The following is a 23381-nucleotide window of genomic DNA, read 5'->3' on the forward strand; positions in this document are numbered from 1 at the left end:
TTTTTAAGCGCTTCTCACCCGAATATCTTGTCGCGTCATCCGATAAAAATAATTGGGAAGGATCGGTATTGTTACAATCGGCATAGCCTCCGACATTTCGCCTAGTTTTGGACATCGACTGCTTCGATTTAAAACGTGTTTTTATACTCATTAAAAGAAATTACTTCCATACGCCGAGTTGCCGAACAACTTTTAATTCACGCCGCAGCCTCGAGTAGCTTCTCCCGTATTATTGCAGCGTGCCTCGTTTTTTTTTTAACTTCACCGGCAACGACAGCGGGGGCAGAGCCAAGTTTTTCAAAACTAAATTTAATCGAAACTTATTTAAGAAGCGGCGCGTCGAAACACCGTATCGGCTGTTTAGCTAATGTATCGATTGAAAAACAATAGCTTTTCAACGCGATGCGGAGAGTGCGGTTGGCCGATTTGCGAACGAAATATCCAGAAAACAACGATTTTGAAGTGATTTTTTAAATGTATTATTATGTATTTGTTATGAAACTTTTTGTCAATACAGTTTACATAATATGTAGTAAATATTATTAGGTACTCAGTACTTAAAGAATTGTATTTTGTTTTATTATTATACCAGCAGACGAGCCCGGCGTTGACCGGGCAAAAACAACAAGATTAAGATTATTAGGTTATTTCGTACTTCTACTCCTTCTATTCTTGTAGCCCGGGACGCCCCCTAGTGGGCTTTCCGCAGCAGCGGTGTCATTCCGTGCACTAAATAATAAATTCCTATTAAAAATAAAAATAATAATATAATGAATTTCTCACTTAGAGATCTGGCAATACGTAATATTCTATTAATTTCTTTCTGCCTATCTAACACACTACTGCAATAGAGAAAGGCCCTTTGGATAAGGGCACGGAAGGCAGCCATTTTGCCAGATCTCTAGGGTACAGAGAAGATATGATAACAACATTGATCAGAAAATACAAAACAAATAAAACTAAAACGCAAAACGGCGATTTCGGCAGAATCACAAAGTTCACGTATGATAGAAAGAGAAAAGCCATCATGAAAGAAATCTCAGCCCGCAAAGAGTCAAGGTTAATTTTCAAGAGAGCTCCTAATCTGTACAGATTATTAAGGAATGACAAAGACAGCATAGATAAAGAAAAAAGAGCAGGTGTATACAAGATTCCATATGAAAATCGTGAACTAGACATTAATAAAAATTACAGTATATTGGTGTCACTAATAGAAGTTTAGGAGTCAGATTAAAAGAACATAATTTGCTTGTTACCTCATAAAGCGTAGTATTAATAAATACATTTTAAATATTTATTTCATTTATTAATTCATTATTTACTTTAAACATTGTAAAAAAAGTTTCAAAAAGAAAGGAAAATAAAAGAGATATTGGCGAATTTTCTACCAACGTAATTTGGTAGGTGGGAAATTTTGACCACGTGTTCGGTATTTAAAATGAGTGGCAGCGTCGAAGACGACGAGAAATATTTTAAAGAATACGAAAAACAACTCAAGAAAGGGAAATATATTAAATGTTTATAATGTTTGGAGGAATTATTGAATAATTTGCCTTCAAAAGGCGCATCGGGCAGATTTAGAAAGTTAAATTTATTAATAAAACAAATTTAATTTTTATTCAATGGTCAGTTCGGCATAATATTTTATTATGTAAATTATTAGTGAGTATATGTTCTTATTGTCAAATTTAATTGTGTATTTTTAAATTCTTAATTTATAATTAAGTATACAACATCACTACATCCTTTAAGAAATTATTTTTTAAAAATTATGTCAAGGGATAAAGATTATTACATCAATATCTGTGCAGTAAATAAACATTCGGCATTGCTGGTACCGTTAACGTCACGGTAATATAGGTTTGATAACGCGTCGCCGACTCTTATCGATATTACGCGTTCGACGGCAGTTGTGCGTTTGTTATCCTACGGGCAAAAACAGCAATTGCCCGGGCCTCCGTCGGTGGGGCCCGAGCCGATCTTTTATAATAAAATATTTCCCCAAAAAATTCCTCCAAGTCGGCACTATGTGGGGTTCCCTAATTCGAATTTGCCCGGGTCCCGTGAAGCCGTAATACGTTGCCGTTCGACAGATATCGCCGATAATACGTGGAAATCCCTTCCTAAGGGAATTTTGAAAAATCCCTTAGTGTACATTTTCGTGACGTACCCTAACTGTATACAAAATTTCATCTCTAGGTTCGGCGGTTTGCTCTGGGCCGTGATGAATCAATTGCTCACTCGGTCAATCAGATATATATATAATTATAGTCATTAATCAGATTTTAAAAACTTTAAATTTTTTGTTTTTGGATTTTCATATCAGAAATCTTCAATAATATCTTTGCATTCTAGCCATTCGAGAGTATCTTTCTCAAAAGTGTTGCTGAAGACCTTAGCCTTTCCTGTCCTATTGAATTTAGTAAATAATTTTTAACTTGTTTTAAAATGGAGAAAGATCGTTTGGGTTTCGCAAACTGTATTGTCACCATTAAAATAAATTGTCAGCTCGTTTGGTTCTTCAACATTAATGTCATCGAAGTAAATTTTTTTTTATTTCACTTGCATAATCCGATACATTCTTTTAATCTTCAAAGGCTTTCAAAAATACTTGAAATATTTTGTTAGTATCTTTATACGTTTTGTATTTTGTATCAATTTTGCTAAAAATTTGGTCACAAATAACATTGAATGTATTTATTTTAAAGTCTGCTTGACCGGTCAAATTGATATCTTCGTCTGTTTGGTTTTCGTCAAAAAATCCTTTCTGTTTTCTACGTCTTTCTTGAGTATTAGTGTCACATTTTGTTGGTGCACAAGGATAGTGACACGACTCAAAAATTTCCAATTTCGAGTTTATTGTAGAAATGTATAGCAAACTCCCCATATTTTTATGTGGAAGAACGAGCACTAATATTTATTTCCAAAAAAGATTTGAAAATTTTAAAAATCCAAGATTGTGACAAAGCCTTGCAGGAAACAAGAAACTTTTAAATGGCTGTTCTGGAAGATCTATTTTTTTGAGTTGTGTCACTATTCTTGTGCACCAACGATTTGATGTTGGCTATTGTCAAATAAATAAATAAATGTTTATGTTACTTGTTACAATAGCAACCGTAGTTGCGTACGGATGAACAGTGAACGGAGAACATACAGGTACGTACAGTAATTGCATATTTGGAGTTATCATGTACACTATACACTGGTACAGTATTACCAAATCCAACTTTATTAGTTTATCAATTATTATGATGACATTTATTTGATATTACATGTTCAAGGGCACATTTAAAAAGTCAGCATCAGTATTCATACTGATGTTGACTTATGTGTTCTTGAAACATATCTAGTTGACTACACATCTACAGTAAAGTTTAATAGAAATGTTCATTTTTCATGTTTTATTACAATATTTATGATAAATCAATTTTACAGTATACAGTATTGAATTCTCATTATACATAATCTGCAAAACCTATTACAATAATTAATTTGAAATTGGCACATGAAACTATGTTTGGTACTAAATATTTTAAATTTCAATAAATAAATAAATATATATATATTTTTTTAATTTTGTAAATTTTTTAGATTATTATTCATAAATAATTATAAAAATATATATAATTTAACTTAGTTGAAAACAGAAGTTAACACCAATAGCAAATAATCAAACTGAAGAGAAAGATGATCTGGTTCTATTAGAACAACTTTAACATCTTTGTTTTCAAGTGAGAGGTAATCTATAAGAATTTAAGTTAATATTAATACTTTTACATGTTACTAATTTGTAAATCTTTAATTTAAGGTGTTCCTGTAACAAAAGAATCTATAATTTTGGAAATAATAATAATAATAATACACAATTGGTTAAATTTCTTACTATTGAAAGGTGAAAGTAAAATAAAGACTTTTTGTAAAAATGAAGTATGGCAGCAAATAACACTAACTTTACAGCAGTGTAAGTGGTTTATCAATTAAATTTTTAATATCTAATTATTCTTTATTCATTATATGATAAGTAATGAACAGGGTACAAATGCAGCTCTGAATGATGATGTTGGCACCTTTCCATACCCTTAGAAGTAAAATACCTCAAAGAAACTGATGATTTACGTGCATCCCTTTGTGAGATATAATCCACTAATATCTTGACTGACTGCTTGTTAAACTTGCAATAGTCTTATGGAACATGCGGCACGACTCCAATCGTGCCCCAGAAGTAGTCAGTGCAATGGTGTTTCTTGTATTTTAAGAGCTTTTAGCCATCTCTAGTAAAGTGGAAAACAATTGATTTTTAGCATTGTTTTGAGAGATAGTTCTTGATTTTTTCACTTAAATTTTACCCCATTTTTGAGAGTCTTCAAAATTCTAGAGAATGATTTCAAGAAGCTATATCTTGTAAATCATCACATGTAGAACATCAGTTCCTTTGATTTTTACTCCTATGGGCATAGTCTACAGCTGATAATTTTCCAACTGCCTTGTTTAGAGCTGCATTTATATCGTAAACAGTCTAAAATAACTTAATTAAGGAAGTTAGACTTTAAGAACTTAATAGCGAGGTTGAGGCCGAAGTTTTAAATGCAAAAACATGTATGTCAGACGTTTAGCATCGCTTTCTTATTAGCCGAGAAGTTTTGACAATGGTGTTTGGATCGTCAGTGGAATCGTGCTCGACATTCCAAACACCATTGTCAAACTTCTAGTCTTATAGGTAAGCGGCACTGAACGTCCGACGTACACGTTTTTGCATTTAAAACTTTGGCCCCAACCTCACTAATGTTTTTTCTACTGTTCTGTTTCATCTTCAGATAACTTCTTAAAACTTGCTGTAACTCATTGTACTGGAAAATAACTAGACTCAAAAAGTCTAGTTATTGCTGACTGTTCATTATTAATTTTTGAAATAGTAAATTGAAATAGATATGGGCATTAAATTCCATATTTTTAAACAATATTTTATGTAGCATATGTTATAAAACCAACTTCAGATTCAGTTGATGTTACTACTGCTCTGTATCTGTAATCTTTATGTACAATTTAGTCTCTACTGACACCACAATGAGATCTAGAAGGAATTGGGCATCATTTAAATGGTAAATATTTAGTAAGCTTGAGCTTAATATTTAAGCTTGAATTTAAAGCTTTTCTTAATTTCAGAGTTGAAAGACCTTAAGAAAATAGCATTGTTATTTTTCTGCACCATTGCTTGGTTCCTTATACAACATTCAGATGTTAAAAATGCTTTGTTGTTATTGAAATCTGTAACCTCATTATTAAAAAAATTGTGTCTGAGGACGAAGGTGATGATGAAGAAGTAAGCAGATGTAAATTTATAATTTTTAAATATAAAAAAAAACATTGTCTAAATATTCATTAATATTTAACTATTAAATAATTATTTAAGTATTAAGTAAATTCTAATTTATTAACAGATGATAAATTTCACTTGATTTATATAAATTATCAAACAAGTAACACACAAGCAAGAAATTTTAGGTATAAAAACCAGTGCCACTCAAAGAAAGAAATGAAGAGCCAGAGTCAAATGCTACAAACTTTTTTTTTTTTTTTAACTCTTCTCCCTGTGTGTACTATGAAAGCTACTTTTTAACAAGCCCTTTATGAGTTTGGCCAGACCCAGAATGAGACAGCCAGGTTGTGAGGGATAAGTGCCGACTTATCCAGACGCATCATCCCAAAAGTAATTGGGGTTTGTCGATCCATCCAGATTTGATCCGGGATCACCGGAGCAGTAGGTTGCTAACTTCGCCATCTGCTGTAAACAGTTAAGACAGGGATGCACAACCTTTTCTGAAGAAGGGCCAAATTAGGATTAAGTTTACTGACTGGGGGCCAGACCTCCAAGTGATTAATGCGATGGCTGAGATTGGATGCTGGCAGCAATCTTCTTGATGTCTAGCGTAATGGCAGATGTTGAAACAACCAGCAGATTTTCCAAATTCTTGTTGGTTAACCNGTTATCGAAATAGGATTTATGATATAAAATTATACACTTTTAGGAATCCCTTTTTACTTACCTTCCATCATCTGACGATAAACGACTTCATTAACGCGTAATTGAACTTCTTTTCCGTCCGGTAAAGAAACGGTAACATCGTACATGGACGCCGCCATCTTTGAACTAACGCCAAGCTCGTTGTAAGTTCTCCGGGCACGCCGAGCGCGCTAGGAATGCTAGCAATGACGTCACGGGTGCGAAAAGTATACGCCGTGCTCGTTGGTAGCTAACAAAAAGTATACAGGCTGAGCGCGCTAGGGGCGAGATCGGAGCTAAAAGTATACGCACCCATAGACTTATCCCTGCCACTTCACATCATAGCCCAGCCAATATTTGTGAAACATACTGTATGTTTGTGGTTTGTGTAGTAACTGAGATGTTGCATCTGAAAACTTTAGTATAACATTTAGTAATGTTTCATTACTAAGTTAAAAGTAATTAATAATCACTTTTAACATGTTATATATAGTTAATGATATTATTTTTATGTACTAAAAGCAACATGAATGTCATACATTCAATATCAGTAGAAAGAAGAGCAGATGTCTTAACTAACTAAATAATCTAATTGTTCTATTCCATCTGTAAAAAATAATTAAAGTCGCAATACCGACTAAAAAACTGAATAAATCTTAATTCAACACTACACAAATGTTTTTGAAGCTTAAAAAGTCATGCAAATATTTAATGAAAAGTTATGACTTTGTTGTTAATGAAAAGAGTTTTTTATACATTGGCATCACTCGAGATGAATTGGCTTGAATCTTAAGTGGTAGTTAAAAGCTGGCAAAGGTTCTTGCTCAACTTTCCTGGCCTCAGACAAGAAATTAAGGGTCCCTGGTAGTGCCTAGCGGAGTGAGATGGCACATATTTGTTTAACAAATAATAATAAAGAAGAAAGGAAATTAAGAGTAACATTAGGAAGTCTAATAATTTTTAGTTGAACTAGTATATAAAATTTAAATAATAACAAAAGCTTAGAGGGAATAATTTTGTTGAATTATGTTAAAAATCTCCATTTAAAAAGCACTATAACGCATGATCCCCTCTAAGTTCCCATCCCCTGAAGTTCTGTACTCCAAAATTTAATAGCATCAATGTCCCTTATATTAAAAGTTATGCTAAATTTCATTTATCTTTACCCCATCCTGAGATATGAAATGAAACAGACACTAACACACTAAAAACACTGCATACCATTCATACTGTCTCCAGCATAATAAAATTTAATAAAAGCGCAAATGTTTTCAGCTACTTTTATGGATCGTCAGGCAAGAGAGCCATTTTTTTACATTGAATAAGTTACCTTCAACTGAAAAATGACTCTTTTGCCTGATGAAGGCTCTAACAGTAGCTGAAACTGTTTGTACTTCCATTAAATTTTGTTGTGCTGGAATAGGTGAAAGGGATGTGCAGACTTTCTAATAACTGTTCCAGTTTTCGAGACTTTAGAAAAATCAATACATGGAACTTTTTCCCTTCTTTTTGCTTTTATTCTTGTTCAAACTAAGTCAAATATTCAGATAGAAATAAATACATTAAATATTCAAAAAATGTATTTAATTAAACTGTACTATTTATGATTCCGTTTTAATTTTCATAAAGGAAGAAGTAGTTAAATTTTATTGAAAGACATCAAGACATTCTGTGCCCATTACACAATGGCAAGATGTCGTCGGAGTTACTTACGTGTACTGCCTCTCGACGAACGGTAAGTTTGAGAAATTATTGAAGGCGTGCAAACATTTGAATCACTTAAGCAATATTCCATTTTTTCAATTCTTAATAGGTTATTATTGTAAAGATATAATTTTTTTTAAATAGTTTATTTCTTTATATTTAGAAAAAAATTTCACAATGAATTTTAATTTTAACAGCTGTTTCTTCCTACAAAGTAGTAAAAATATCTTCAAGTTTCTAGAGAGGTTGAGGCGCACATTTTAAACGTGTAAACGTGTACGTGTGACGTTCGGCGCCGCTTTCCTGTAAGCCTAAAAGTTTGACGATGGTGTTTGGAATGTCGATTGTGATTCCACCGACTATCCAAACACCATTGTCAAACTTTTAGGCTTACGGGAAAGCGGCGCCGAACGTCACACGTACACGTTTACACGTTTAAAACGTGCGCCTCAACCTCTCTATTAACACCTAAATAGGGGTCAATTTTTATAGAAAGTTTTCCTGAGAGGACTTTCTAAGTGACTAAAACATTGTTACAACATATTTGTGTATAAATATATTTAATTTTAGGTATAAGTTTCAAAACTTTGACATGTTTATAGTCTCCTTCATTAATCAGACATTACAGTCAGATTCTTATCAGCTTATTGTGATGCTGATTAATAATTATTCAAATGTTTAGCAATTTGGATTTGAAATAGGCATTAAGCCATGGTGTTGTGTTAAATCTAATTCAGCATCTCTTTTTCTCTAATGTATAGCACCGTGATTACATTGTAAAAAGTACACTTTTGTACACCATATACCACAAATGATATATACAAATCTACAGGATAGGTGGAAAATAAGTAGGCATTGAGAAATCGTTACAATTTCTATACTTCTACTGCAAAGATGATGAAAATTATTTGTACTTTATTAAACAGAAATTCAGTTGCATATCTTAACATTCACTGTAGACACTAGCACCATCTACCAACTTTATCAATCATCCTTCTGCATGTAATTTGAGGTTTTGTTCAGTACCCCTCCTTTGCCCAGCCCCAGAAGCATGAGGTCTGGATTTCTTGGAAGCCATTCGTGAGGTGAAAGTCCAGACCTCATGCCCTGTGACTTTTTCCCCTGGGGCTGGGCAATGGAGGAGGTGTACCAAATGAAATCTTGAACACTGGAAGAATTGGATACATGGATTTGAGATGTTATCACCAACATGCCATATGACTTACTGCAGAAGACTGTGAATTCCATTCCTGATTGTTTGAGGAAGTTGGTGATGGTGTCAGTGCCCACATTGAATGTTGAGGTATGCATCTGTATTTTTGTTTAATAAGATACGTGACAAATAATTTTCATCATCTTTGTGTTAAAAATGTAAAAATTATAGTGATTTCTCAATGAATGCATAGTTGTTTTCCACCCATCCTGTAGATCAGTGGTTCTAAACGTTTTTATACTCGTGGCCCACCAAATATTTTATAATTTTTTTTGTGACTCCCATTTTTTAATAATAATTAATATTTGTTAAATTATTTATAATAAATTGATTTTTTTATTATTGCTTTATTTTTTTATATAATAAATGTAAAACATAACTTTATTATTTCATTATCTATTTAAATAACATTCAAACTTCACAATTAAACATAAACTTTAACTTATTAACTTTTAACAAAAAATTAACTTAACTTATTAACTCATTAACTTAACAAAAACTCATTAACTTTTAACAAAAAATAAGAAACATTTAAATATTCATAGAAAAAACAAAAAATATTTGAAAATAATTTAATGAGATTTCCACTGCTGAATATCCTCAACTAATTTGTTAATTCTTGGTTCAATTGTTTTGTAATGCTATCCACATGCAGGCATCTAATCGCAATTGATTGTGTTTTTTTGTTTTTATATCCACCATAGTTGAGAACCTTTTTCACACGAATATGTACTAGCGAAAGGCAGAAAATTTTGCATTGCTTCTGAAAACAGGGGAGGATATTCTGCATGAATTTGTATCCAAAATTGAGACACACTATTAGTTTTGAAAACAATCTCAAATTACAATCATTTATTAATTCTAATAAATCAGCTGATGATATATTGGTATTTTTATAATTGTTGTATGGATCTTGAATCCACAGTTTTGTAATGTGAACTTCATCATTACGAAAATATTTATCAAATTTATCAATTAATTTTAAAAGATGACATTTAATTAAGGAATTTACATTTTGTTTCTCAAATTGAAATTTTAAATCAAAGATTAATTGTGAATAGAATGAAAACATTTCATTTNGATTAGAATCATTTTAAATTGAAATTGTTTAATATTTGTTCCAATAAATGAGCTCCTTGGTTTAGCTTATTGTATAGCTATTATTTAATCCATTCATTTTTCAAACTTATGATGTTGCCTCTCTTCAAACATTCTTATCACTGAATAACTACACTTGTCCAAAACTTAAGGACAAACAACATTTGTACTGTACATGAATAGCCTGTATTTCACACCACTGCAAACACACTCTATAATGCTCTCTGAATAAAGGTACACAGAGAAAGGGCCTTTGAGCATATGGCTCTACTTTTTGCAGCTGCAAGCCACAGTTTAGTGGGATATTCTTGCTCCTGCACTTGAATTGAGGCAACTTACAAGCTGATTGCCCTTGCCACTTTGATTGGATTTGTTGTTACTGTTAAATATCAGTTTCTATGTCCAGTCATAGAGTGAGGGCAACCTACTGCTTTATGCCTGGAACACGTTCCAGTTGTTTGAAATGTTGCTAGGTATCACTTCTAACAATTGTGTTCATCCTTAAGTTTGGATATGTATATTTGATCATCTTTATCCAGAAAACATTTTAAGAACCAGGAATATCAGGTGATAATATCTTCTCCTCTATCACTTCAGTTCACTTTAAATGTGGGGTGCCTTTCCTTTTAGTATCTATCCACGTCTTTATTTAAACTTCTCATAACAATCAATTTGTTTACTCAAGTGTTTGGTAACTAAGAAATATTTTTATTCAATATTATGTCTATAAATGCAATTAAAACAAAATAATTTAAATTTTATTTTTAATATTTTAGAGTAAACATCATGTGGCCATGGAATGGTTCGGTCAAGCAATTGATGAAGATGAAACATTTTATTTATCATTAAAAAATATTTTCGTTTGTATTAAAATATATTGTCATTTATTAAAACAACCTGATCAGGAGATTGAATCTTTGCAGCTTCTAGTTAAGGTTAATTTCTGTTTAAACTTTAAAACATTCTATTTTATTTGTAATTTTGGATTATATAATTGTAAAAAAAAAACACATAAATTTCCATGCTAATCGAGTTCATAATAAAATTAACTTTACAGGCTACAGCAAATCAAATTCAACATCCCTATCCTTACAATGCAGATGTAACTCATGTAGAATCATCATATATGATAGCTAAACATCTTTTAGAAAAGAACAATATGAAAAATAAGCAGAATAGTTTACACATTTGTTAGCAGTCTTAGAAGAGAAGAATGATAACCAGGTTTGTTTGTGCTACAGCAACTTTTTATCATCTTTAAATTTGTTTATAGTGTGAACAAATGAAAAGTTTACTTGCAAGTAAACACTTCAAATAAAATCCTTCGAGTCTGGAGTAAATAGATGTGTAAGATTTAAGTGTTTCTTACAATGGATCACAGGGCCTTCTCTTTAAATCTTCTTGCAAGTAAGCCTTTCATTCAATAATCTAGTACGGTGATTCTCAACTGTTCTGAGAAACATCATTTATCACTTTATTATGCGGAGCAGTAAAAAATATATGAATGTATTGATACAGTATCAATACATTCAAAAATCGATAAGTAATTCCATTTTTATTGTTTCACAAAACAATGAAGCAATAAACTAATAAACTTTATTGTATTGAATAAAATAGAAATATGGAATTGTTTACAAATAAAGTAATATGTTGTTGAACTTTGGAATAAATTTGCAATAAAAATATTGAAATCTTTTTTTTAGTTGTGGAACACTTAAGGCAAGTTTGTAGAATGTCTGTTGAGAACCCCTGATCTAGTATATAATTACAAATAAAAGATTAATTGTGAAGATTTGATTCATTCTCTTAAACTTTATAAGTATTTTAAGTTACTTTGAAATTAAACTTTATATAAATAATTTATTTTATAGTGTTACAGAGCATCTAGTGATTTCTTCTTTCAGCTTTCAAATATTTATCATCAAGCAGCATGTGCTCATTTGCATTCTAAAAATTACGACAGATGCATTGAAATATGTAGTAAATTATTTGAAGATTATTCTTCTAAAGAGGATTTGTTGGAAGAAAATATTTCTAATTCCAAAGTTTCCAATTATGCAGATTCTAAAAAACAGTTGGAAACTTTATGCATCGACGATGATAAAGTGATTAAGATATTAGAGAATACATCATCTGATGTAATTTCATTAATGATGAGATAAGCTGCTTATTATCATGTAAATGATAAAGAATGTGCATTGTTTGATCTTAAAATGTAATTCACTTTTATTTAAGTAAGTTTATATTTAAATCAATTTAATATTATTAAATTGATACAGATACTTAATAACTTGCTCTTTTAATTATGAATGTCTATATTCTGTAACTTTCCCTCTTATGATTCATTCCTTTTATAAATACTTGTATTTGTTATAAGATGATGTAGCTAGTGATTGATATTATTTTCCATTTTATGTATGAAAATTCAAAAATAATTATTACAAGACACAAGAAACATTGGGGTGATCTCATAACTGTATTATAGCATGAATATCATCCAAATACAATACACAAACCCTCAATATACATGGTTAATTCATTCCATAAGTATCATATCAAAGTTAACAATCAGTAAAAAATTAATTAATTCTCAAATTAGGTCATTAAACTGCCAAATTTATGTTTATTTTCACTCGGATGGAAAATGCAGAAATCAAATTTAAAATTTAAAAACCAAGGAAAATATTTATCAAGCATCATCTGCACAGTTGTTTTACAGAAAATTGTGAAAAAATAAAGAAAAGCTGAAGAATTAAGAGAGAAATGTTTGCAGAAATTACACTAAATGTGAAAAATAGAAATTGAGCTATTTAAATAAGAGCACTGCATTAAGAAAACTATGGTTCAGTTTTGTGGTGAGAAGAGATCAATTTAGTGTTAGCCAAGCTGGAAACATTGAATTCTTCTTGAACGGACCTGTGAAACCAAAACCTGTACCAATTGAACAAATCCACATACATCAAAAATTACCCATATACAATTTTACATAATATTCATCAGTTTCTGTGTTATATACAAACTTATTTTACATTATTCTGAGTTTAAAATTCATTTTTAATTAAAGTTATATAGTCAATATTCCAATTCGTCCATATTACAACCTCAAACTGCTTTATCAAAGACTAAAATATACATGCAAAATCAACGAGCTATTACAATGACACACAATTTCCTTGTACTTTCAAACTGTGAAATTCATATCGGAAAACTCTTTATCAGTTCTAAAAATAAAAATGATTAAGAACTGATAAAGAATCCATGATGATGGATGTCACAGTTTGAAGTTCATAGTATGTCATTTTAATTTATTATGCTAGTATGTTTTTCTTTAGTAAGTCTAGGATCATAGCATCATTTAAGCAAAAGTTTAAATAGGACATTTAAATTAATTTATCATCAAGTGTAAGCTGTTTTTAGACATACTGTATGTCATCAAAGTCACTTTGAAGGAGTCAGTTATTACTGGCAGATAACTGTTTAAAAAGCTTTTTTGCTTCATCTTCAGATAAATTTGAAATTTTACACTTTGTTTTTATCCTGCAGATAAGAATAAAAGAACAAAATTTGAATCCATGATCTAATGATAAAGCAAAGAAACTTCAAAAATGTTCATTAGCAAATAATAATTGATTCCTTTTAAAGTAATTTTGATGATTTTGGTATTATTTTAAGTTATTTGTTCCTTAAAAGGAAAAAAACTGGCGAAATTAATGGAAGATGTATCCATTAATAAATTATAATTACTTTTAGATTAATAACAATTACATTTGAAGTACATTAAGTAACATTTGAGTGATTTTAAGTTTACTTTTCATGGAATAAATTCTGATATTTGTGATATTTGCACATAAAAAGAAAAATCTATATTTTATGAGAATTTAACAAAATAGAAATTTATTTATGAAATAAAATTGAAATTTCGATACTTATAATTTATCATCATTTGAATTGAAATAAGTGTTGAATATCATATACATTGTGTGTAAATAAAATCTATATTTTCTTTTTTATTAATGGTTATGTATCATTCTACAGGTAAAATCCAGCATAAGTACACAGAATTCACAATCATGCAAAACAAATAAAATTGATGATAAGTGTAATCTGTTTGTTGGGTTAAAATTCAACATTTGTAATGGAATTTCCAGTCTTAAAATTCCTGTAAATCTTCCTAATTGGAGCAGTCAATCATCAACTTACCTTACAAAATTTCCAGCCTCTCAATCCTTTTTACAATTGAGAGAGGCTTGAAAATCTGAAAGTAAAACATCTCATAGTCTAAAAGTTAAATCTCTAAAAATTGGAGTTAGAATATCTAAAGTTATATATGGCATGTAAGCATGTAGAATTTACATGTAAATTTTACACACTAATTACAATAACTATTTATGTTTAGAAATCGAGAAGAAAGAAGAAAATAATGAAGAACTGAGAGAAAATTTAGCAATTATGTGTTTAAGATCTCAATTATTTAACAACCTTGGAGTACAGTGCATGTTGAAAAATGGTTTCAAGGAAGCAATGAGGCTCTTTCGAATATATCTTTCCTGTTTTTTGGGTATGATTATTTCTAAATATTTATATTTCTTTAATGTACTTTAGATTATTTAACAAAAACTGCAATTATTTAATTTTTTAAAAACCTCAATACGAGTTTGATTTGGTTAATAAACTTCAAAAATTACAACTACTTTTGTTAAGAGTATTGATTGAAATATTTTAAAAATGTTTCATAAATTTAAGCAAAAAAAAAAAATTTCAAATAAATCATTGCACACATTATTATGTTACACTCACAAAATAATTTCATACAGACTTAGTAACAAGTATATAATTAATGACATACAGCATTAAAAATATTTTCTAGATACATCTAATTTTTATTCTAAATATTTGTTGTACATTAAATAATTTTTACAACATTCATATCATATCCATTTCCTAGAAAAGGCACAGCAGGCAAAAGAGGGATTGCTCATCCATTTATCAGATTTCTTAAGATCCTTCTGTCTTTGCTTCATCTCTCCTGTAGTATGCTTTCACACATCTCTTATGTTAGTAATCTTTTGCACCTTCACTCTCATCCATTCACTTCGTCATAATTATCTTGGTTATCTACTTCACTTTCAGTAGATTTTATAAAAAGATATCAATAAAACAAATTTTCTTACAGGAAATACTGATCCGGTCTACAATTCTTCCTTACTTATGTCATTTCTTAATCAAAGAGAAGAAGCCATTCGTTCTTGGATTAAGTTCAGGAAAGAAACCGATAGATAATTTCGGTTATCTGACATCTCTTACGACGGAACAAATACGGCATTGCAAACAAATGATAAAACTTATGACCCTAAGGAATCCGTACCTCAAATAGTTAACTTGGATAGATTACAATTCTTGCCTACTAATCATTTGATACATTTAGAATCGATATAGCAGAACAAAAGCATTTTTCAAAATATATATGCTACCATTCATTAACATATTAAATAAGGATATAATAAGTAATTACTTTTATAAAATCATTTAAATAATTTATTTACGTAATTTTTATATCACGTAATAAATTGATTCGTTGGATTTATGAAATAAAAATTATTTTTAAAGTTTATTTGATAACGTGTAATATATAATTTTAAAAATACAGTAAATTTATATACAGACAATATTTTTATATAACAAATTCATTTAGCATAATCATCATCATCGTCATGGTCATAACTGCGTAACCATCCTTTCCATAATGATGACGATTAGAAAGATCAACACAATCTTTATCTTATTTATTTGAGTACAGAAATAATACCGTTCAACGAAAATAAAAGCTTCCAGAATTAGCAAGCGCAGTACTACACAAATAAGCAGAAGATGGCAATGGAATGGAACAACAAGCTGTGCCTTAACATCAATTGAAGGTGATCCAAGGTTGGGAAGATCTTCGACACAATTCGCATAAACATGACACTTCGACTTACTTCTGCTGTAAACCAAAACAGTGCTTATTTCCAAATATTTTCACAAACGTTTTCGAACTTAGTTCTTCTTCAGGTGAATAAAACAGGTAGAATCGATGTTATTCGAAATCTGAACGCAATGTTCTAAGGAAACTCGTGCAATCATCGTGTTAAACTTGCGCATGCTCTGTAGATAGAAGGATCGCTTTTGGCATCTCAAGTGTCGTAAATAAGAGTTTGCCATGCTATCGATAAGGATAGTTCATCCTTATTGTTTATACACTTATCGCTTCTATCCAGCGCAAATGTTGTATTAGCTGTGTGGTGTAAATTATCTTTGCTTCGTCAAATACAACTTGTATGTCAAGGTTCGTGGCATATTGTGCTAATGCTGTAGTATATCTTTTATGTAGGATGTCTGCTTTGTGTTCTTTGATCATCACCTCCAACGATCTTTTCGTGGATCCCACGTATACTAAGTCTTTATCACACCTATGATCTTTTATAGGGATCCTGTATACTCCTGCTAATTTGTTTTGATGTGGAGTGACTTTTGCATTATTTAGCATTCTAAATATAGTGGGACATCTTCTAAATATTAAGGAGGCTTGTTTTCTTTTGGTGATCTCTTTGTAGATTTTCTCTAAGTATGGATTGTAAGTGATTAGGATTCTGTCTTTCTGAGTGTTACTTTGTTGCCCTTGTGGTTTGTTAGATCTGTTCTTCGTGAATGCATCATTTTTTCGATCCTCGTGGCTATCCTACTATTATATCCATGTCTTTTGGCCATGATATTAATGGTGTTGATCTCTGTATCCAGTGCCCGCGTTGTGGATGAGTGGGTGTATGCTCTATTCACCAAGTTATTAAAGACCGCTATCTTATACTGCCATGGGTCACATGAATGCGCAGGAATATACAATTGATCTGCCTGAGGTTTTCTGTATACCTCTGTGTTGATAGACCTTTCTTTAACTATGATGTTCATGTCGAGAAAATGAATTTGTTTTGTCGCTCTCCTGTTCAAGGCCCACAGTTAATCCATAAGAGTTATTATTAAATGCTGCTATGACTGCCGTTATGTCAGGTTTAGATTTCCATAATATGATTATATCATCCACATATCTTTTGTATGTAATAATATTGTGGAGTAGGTCGGGCAGTACTTTCTGTTCTAGGAGTCTAATTACCAGTTTGCATAGATCTCCAGCTATCGGGCTCCCCATTGGTACACCTCTTTTCTGTTGGTATACCTCGTTTTTGAATTGAAAGAAAGAATTGTAGCACAATAAATGCGCTAACTCTAGTATATCTTGATGGTGGTTACTGTCTCCTATTATATTTATTAGCAAATCTCATAATGCACAGAAGGCTGGTGGAAGGAGTAAAGAAGGGTATAATGATTTAAAATCTAGCACAGTAAGGTACTGTGGGGAGGTATTAATCCGCTTGAGTAGAGCAGGACGTAATCTTGAGTAGTACTACAGGACGAATCTGTTTGCCTTCTTTGTGCATTTTAGCAAACCCAAATAATTTGGGCGTGTCTGGAGAGTCTACAACAATGTTCTTAATCTATAACTTCTTCGCTAACTTGCTTTTGGAGAATCTCTTTACTCTAGCCTGTAGTTTTTCAACTGCGTTACTGCCGCTTTTTTCACATTGAGTGATATTGATGTACTCCATAAGCAATTTCTCGTACGTCNGTTTTCTGTATACCTCTGTGTTGATAGACCTTTCTTTAACTATGATGTTCATGTCGAGAAAATGAATTTGTTTTGTCGCTCTCCTGTTCAAGGCCCACAGTTAATCCATAAGAGTTATTATTAAATGCTGCTATGACTGCCGTTATGTCAGGTTTAGATTTCCATAAAATGATTATATCATCCACATATCTTTTGTATGTAATAATATTGTGGAGTAGGTCGGGCAGTACTTTCTGTTCTAGGAGTCTAATTACCAGTTTGCATAGATCTCCAGCTATCGGGCTCCCCATTGGTACACCTCTTTTCTGTTGGTATACCTCGTTTTTGAATTGAAAGAAAGAATTGTAGCACAATAAATGCGCTAACTCTAGTATATCTTGATGGTGGTTACTGTCTCCTATTATATTTATTAGCAAATCTCATAATGCACAGAAGGCTGGTGGAAGGAGTAAAGAAGGGTATAATGATTTAAAATCTAGCACAGTAAGGTACTGTGGGGAGGTATTAATCCGCTTGAGTAGAGCAGGACGTAATCTTGAGTAGTACTACAGGACGAATCTGTTTGCCTTCTTTGTGCATTTTAGCAAACCCAAATAATTTGGGCGTGTCTGGAGAGTCTACAACAATGTTCTTAATCTATAACTTCTTCGCTAACTTGCTTTTGGAGAATCTCTTTACTCTAGCCTGTAGTTTTTCAACTGCGTTACTGCCGCTTTTTTCACATTGAGTGATATTGATGTACTCCATAAGCAATTTCTCGTACGTCTGCTTCCTCATAATTACCATGGTTTTAGCTTTATCGGCTTTAATTATAGTGATTTCGTTTGCTTTGGTCCATCTACGGGCTTTTGCTATTTTTGCTCTTAGTTCTTTTGACTCCACGTCATTCTTTGCCTTTATTATTTTTTGCACAGCCAATCATCTATAATATTCCTTACTTCTGTCCGAGAGGCCTTGTATTAGGGCTTCTATGTCCGGGATATAACTCGGAGTTCCAGATATGGGTGGCGGTGGAGTGAATTTTGGGCCATAATGTAACACCTCAGACACAAAGTCAGGCACTTCTATGTCATCCCATATTATAAATGGGAAGGTAGGGCGACTCTTTATCTTCGGTACCTGAAATCTCAGAATTCATTGCAGCTTTCTACGATATCATTCCTTGCATTTATTGTATAAATATTCATATTGCGGAACTCATCTTGCATTTTCTTCTATTAAACGACTAGGATGCACTCCAAAAAGCTCATTTTCAATTTTAACGAGTTGCGTTAAAATAGATTACATTCTTTTTCTTGTAGTTTGAACGGCCCTGTTAATGCACATCATCTTAACCTTATTTAATAGAGGTTAGTATACGTGGGATCCACGAAAAGATCGTTGGAGGTGATGATCAAAGAACACAAAGCAGACATCCTACATAAAAGATATACTACAGCATTAGCACAATATGCCACGAACCTTGACATACAAGTTGTATTTGACGAAGCAAAGATAATTTACACCACACAGCTAATACAACATTTGCGCTGGATAGAAGCGATATATATCTATAAAACGGCAAGAGAAGACAAGTGTATAAACAATAAGGATGAACTATCCTTATCGATAGCATGGCAAACTCTTATTTACGACACTTGAGATGCCAAAAGCGATCCTTCTATCTACAGAGCATGCGCAAGTTTAACACGATGATTGCACGAGTTTCCTTAGAACATTGCGTTCAGATTTCGAATAACATCGATTCTACCCGTTTTATTCACCTGAAGAAGAACTAAGTTCAAAAACGTTTGTGAAAATATTTGGAAATAAGCACTGTTTTGGTTTACAGCAGAAGTAAGTCATTTATTTTACAGTGTGTATAGAGGAGATTATTTACATGACACTTCATCGGAAAAGATGCCTCGGTAGAAGGGAATGTGTTGATCATATTATTTGAAAATGAATGCTGAATATTCTATGTAAATGAGTTTCTTTTATAGTTCCAGACTTTCTATATGCCTGTATATCAGGGGTGGCCAACCTTTTGCATACAATGCGCCAATTTTCTGACAGACGAGTTCAGATGCGCTATATAAATCGAACACTTTTTATAGAGGAGAAGATGGTATTATGGAACCCCAATTACATTTTAGTGAATTGTAAACAAGGTATAATAACTATACCTACATTTTTTGTGCGAAAAGTACTGATAACTAGTAATCTAAATGTTCCTAATTGGATTTTTCGCTAGTGTAACTATAAGTATGGTTTTTGAAGGCTTTTGTACAAAAAGTCCAAAAGTAGGCTTAGAGAAAATCGGGTGGTAATACGGAACCTTACTGTATATTTTCAAAAAAATGCTTTAATGTAGCCAAAAACAAATAGGAAAGTACAAAGAATGTTAAATAATTACCAAATTATTTACTCCAATGTATTTTATCGCAAAAATGCTTTTCTAATAGAAAAATATGACCTCCATCAACAATATATATTCCAGCAGCTCTTTTTCGATATTCTCGGGAAGAATTGGCTTTCTACCTAGTGTCTTTTTCACAAATTGCTCCAGACGAATGTCTGCTTGCAAAGAGAGAGTTCGGAGGAGTCGAGTTCTATATTACTGTAAAAGCACCAATGGGGTCCATATTTCACGCATCGCCATCTCGAATTAACTTATGTCTGTCGAGACCAAATTTTTAAAAATGTGAACATGACACAGATTAATATGTACCCCTAAGTCTCTGGAATGGAATACATGCACCGGTGAACCTACAACTACACGATTTATATTTTAAAAGTAATTAACTTCCTTTAGCATTCAAAACTTGCGAATTTTGAAAAAAACAAATTTGCTGATTAAATACAGTTTTCCCCTTGACTGAAGTAAAACGGGTTTTCCCCTTGCTATGGATGTCTGCCTAGTTCAGTTCAGCCATATTCCGCTACAGTTCGCCTTTATTATCAGTTCGAAATGGGTTGGTTCCATAATACCTGCAGTGTTCCATAATACCACCTTCTCCTCTACAGTCTTACGTTCAATGTTAGGGGTTAATAAATAGAGATAAGAATAAATCTGCTTCGCTTAGGGGAGAAAAGGGAATAATTTAATCACACAGTTGAATTAATTAATTTATGACAGTTTATTGAAGCACCAATTTACAATAGTAAGCAATGATCTCCTGTACGAGAGGGTGATTGCTTGATGATGGTGCTATAGCTGCCAGAGTCTTGTTTGGTGAAGATAACTCTGCACCACAATTATTGGCACTGAAAACGAGATGAGCTTGGAATAACTTTAATATCACAATAAATGTTTTCAACCATTTACACGCCTGTAAACTGATCGGAAATAAAGATGGCAAGACTCACAATACATGCATACACTGTAATTTACTATGTGGAGAACACTCATTTTATCTGCAAAATAGACTGTAACGAATTGTGCAACAAATGAACTTGCCAAGACAGACTGTAAAAAAATTTATTTTTTTATATAATATTTTTAATCGCAAAAAAACCAAATCTGGCAATTTTACTCAGATCTAACTGAAGTGCCACTTGTAATCGTCCACTTGGCGCATGGGCCACGTTTTGACCACCCCTGCTGTATATGCATTCACATTTATGTTATCATCATCACAGAATGGAAGGAAGAAACTGATAAATCTCTGAATTTGAATGGAAGTACAAAATTACATGTACGACAGAGAAAGATGACATTTTCTTGCTATGTCTTCATTCCAACACTTCCTGTGCCCATTGGTGGAATTACACGAAACCATTATGGATCACAGCAGAAAAAAATGGCATAAAAACTGCAATGTACTGGTGGGATGGATGCCAAGTAGTTATTCGTGGGAAGAAACCGTCTTTCTGCAGAGCGTACGAAAATTATTGGATTTGGGGTAAAGTAAACAAAGATACAAAAGATGCATTATTTAAGATATTGGATATGTTTCAAAACCAAGATTACTGATTAGGTTTGGTGTATTGCCAAGCTGTAAATGCAAATGGTAAGTATTTTTGCTAAGATATGATAGAATGTGTGTCTAGATTGCTTAGAATGCACTTCGATAAACTCTTAATTAACTTATAATGGCACAAATTAGTATAGTTAATATGGAAATTTATTTTATTTAAGGCCATTTTAAAGGGCCTAATTCTAAAGAAAGAAGAATTAAATTGATATCTTGCAATGCTATCTCTTCAAGAGGAGATCAACGGGCAAAACCTTGGAAAGGAAGTAGTCTCATATATCTCTCGTAAATTAAACGTAGTAAAATATACTAATGATACGTTTATTTGGAATAGATTAAGAGACTACAACAGATAACAAATCTTCTATGAAGGTCCTAATCAATTCAATTATAAGTTTCTTTGAAATTAACAGTAACAACATATAATTTTGGATTTCTTAACAATTAAAACCTTATAAAATGTGGTTTTTCATATTTCTAAAGTAGTATGTCCTTTAAAACATTAAAATGAATCGATTCCAAAATTTGATATTCATGTTTTAGGTCAAAATCGAAACAGAATCCATTTAAGTGGGCCCACCAGTGGCTGAGTGAATAAAAACTAACTGGTCGTGGGCTCCAACTGTAAAGGACCGGATCCCGTTCATCCTCTAATAATGTCAGTTCTGCAAAGATAAAAATTATCTTTAAGGTTGCGCCCATGACGTTGGTAGTTGGTCCTTACTAACGGGCTGGCCGTGTGGAGTTTTCCAGTTTTCTTCGCATATGTAACACCTAATTGGAAGTCAGTTCCCATAGAAAGTCCTCGCTGCAGACACCCCCTTGGCAGATTGCCGGTGTGTTCTGTTAACGTGTTCCACCATTCAAATGAAGCACTTAAATGCATTTTGATTCGATCTTTTTATTAAATTCTGTGCACGGTTTATCATTCTTTAATTAATTTTATTAACTTATTTAATTTTGAAGAATTTGTCAAGTCTTTCCTTGAATCCATTTGATACTTTATAACTTATTCTGCATCATGTAATCTTTTGAGATAATGTGCTTCCTAAATCTCTCTTTGCAGATACAAATGATTTTAACTGTGTATTTTTCATTTTCCTCCATGAGATAAAGAGGAAATCTGATGACTCTTTTTATCAATAACATATATATTTATAAAATTACTTTCTTTTACTTCTTATCTGTTCTTCAACATTTATATTCTCACGCTTTAGTGTAGAAGGAAGCTACAGTAAACAAGTTTGACTCAAAGTGTATCTTATTATTAATCAAATACAGCAAAACCTGTGTAACCATTATTATATTTTCCTTTCAGGTAAATCTAATGATCTTATCGGACCATGGAACGATGCCCGTTCATCAAGATATAAAGATAATTTGAATCGAAAGCGCCATAAAACTCGACGATATTCGTCTTACGCTCGATCACGGTCCCGTGTCCATGATTCTCCCTAAAGAAGGAAAAGAAGCTAAGGTTTAATTATATTTATCTATTCACTTATTTAAAATTATACAGTCTAAACTCGTGGATATGTTATTTACTCATTATCCAACAGGTTTTCGGACGATCGAGATAAGATAGTAGTACAATACGCTAATTAAATGCAGAAAATATGGTTTAATTACATTACGTAACACACTATGCCTTACAAAATATTTTACTAACCGAGTATCAAAAAACCATCAGAAAGGGGATGCAGCCGCGCTCTGAGCACCCCTAAATCCACCCCGGGGTATTCGTCGAGTTTG

General features: G+C 32.1%; 1 long non-coding RNA gene and 1 pseudogene across 1 annotated transcript; both read left to right on the top strand.

Moving 5' to 3' along the window:
* The first annotated feature begins 1421 nt into the window (after nt 1-1421).
* Nucleotides 1422-5303, top strand: LOC111635425. The gene is made up of 5 exons (XR_002758375.1): nt 1422-1662; nt 3638-3738; nt 3809-3961; nt 4971-5099; nt 5164-5303. It is a non-coding gene; the product is annotated as an uncharacterized LOC111635425 (long non-coding RNA).
* Nucleotides 5304-7694: 2391 nt separating this feature from the next.
* On the top strand, nt 7695-23177 carry LOC111635400 (annotated as a pseudogene).
* Nucleotides 23178-23381: the final 204 nt, after the last annotated feature.

The sequence above is a fragment of the Centruroides sculpturatus genome, unplaced genomic scaffold (assembly GCF_000671375.1).
Source record: "Centruroides sculpturatus isolate CEXI.00-Female unplaced genomic scaffold, Cexi_2.0 scaffold997, whole genome shotgun sequence".
Taxonomy (NCBI): Eukaryota; Metazoa; Arthropoda; class Arachnida; order Scorpiones; family Buthidae; genus Centruroides; species Centruroides sculpturatus.